Here is a 1,777-nt window from a genome sequence, read left to right as displayed (position 1 = left end):
TAACCACATTCTACATTTGTATTAATCTATGCTAAACTCTCTTTCATGGTATATGACCATCGTTCAATTTTTTTTAAAAATTAATTTAGTAAAATTTCATATACTCCATAAATTAGTGGAATAACCATTATAAAATCATCTTTTTCTAGAGAAATAGAGAAAAAAAAGGTTCCAAACCTATTTGACCATCCTCATATATTAGTACAGAAGAAAACTATGCATTAAAGAATTATTGTTATAATTTTTGATTTTTTCTCAAAATCTATGTGTTAACCCCTACGAAAATATTGAGTTTTACATTAAACGCTATATATACTGAAGCCTAAACATTTTAGTGTTGTTTAAAATTTCTAACCACATTCTAATTTGTATTAATGTATGTTAACCTCTGTTTCATGGTATATGAGAATTTTTATAATCTTTTATCAATTAATTTAGTAAAACTTCATAATACTCCCTAAATCGGTGGAATAACCACTATAAAGTCGCTATTTTTTGGAAAAACGGAAACAAAAAAGGCTTCAATCCTCTTTCGACATCATCATATGTTAGTGCAGGATGCAACTATGCATTAAAACAATATTGTCATATTTTTTGAAATTTTCACAAAATCGATGTGTTAACCCCTACAAAAATATTGAATTTTGATAATTGCTTTATATACTTAAGATTATAATCTTTAGTGTTGTTTTAAAATTTCTAACCACATTCTACATTATTATAAATGTATATTAAACTATCTTTCATGGTACATTGGCATCGTTTTATTTTTTGGTCAATTAATTTAGTAAAACTTCATAATACTCCCTATCTAAATGAGTAGAATAACCACTACAAAATCGCTATTTTCTAGAAAAACATAGACAAGAAGGCTCTAAACCTCTTTCAACATCATCATATGTTATTGCAGGATGCAACTATGCATTAAAACAATATTGTCATATCTTTTGAGATTTTCTCAAAATCTATGTGTTAACTCCTACAAAAATATTGAATTTTGGTAAATGCTTTACAAACTGAACCCTATAATCTTTAGTGTTGTTTTTAAATTTCTAACCACATTCTACATTTGTATTAATCTATGCTAAACTCTCTTTCATGGTATATGACCATCGTTCAATTTTTTTTAAAAATTAATTTAGTAAAATTTCATATACTCCATAAATTAGTGGAATAACCATTATAAAATCATCTTTTTCTAGAGAAATAGAGAAAAAAAAGGTTCCAAACCTATTTGACCATCCTCATATATTAGTACAGAAGAAAACTATGCATTAAAGAATTATTGTTATAATTTTTGATTTTTTCTCAAAATCTATGTGTTAACCCATACGAAAATATTGAGTTTTATGTTAAACGCTCTATATACTTAAGCCTAAACATTTTAGTGTTGTTTAAAATTTTTTAACCACATTCTACATTTGTATTAATGTTTTTAAACTCTCTTTTATTGTATTTGGGAATCGTTCTAGTTTTTATCAGTTAATTAGTAAAACTTCATAATACTATCTAAATGAGTAGAATAACCACTACAAAATCGCTATTTTCTAGAAAAACATAGACAAGAAGGCTCTAAACCTCTTTCAACATCATCATATGTTATTGCAGGATGCAACTATGCATTAAAACAATATTGTCATATTTTTTAAAAAAATTTCAAAATCTATGTGTTAACTCCTACAAAAATATTGAATTTTGGTAAGTGATTTATATACTGAACCCTATAACCTTTAGTGTTGTTTTAAAATTTCTAACCACATTCTACATTTGTATTAAT

This window comes from Brassica oleracea, chromosome C6 (assembly GCF_000695525.1).
Source record: "Brassica oleracea var. oleracea cultivar TO1000 chromosome C6, BOL, whole genome shotgun sequence".
Taxonomy (NCBI): domain Eukaryota; kingdom Viridiplantae; phylum Streptophyta; class Magnoliopsida; order Brassicales; family Brassicaceae; genus Brassica; species Brassica oleracea.
The sequence above is the reverse complement of the archived record's forward strand: the minus strand, read 5'-3'. Positions refer to the sequence as shown.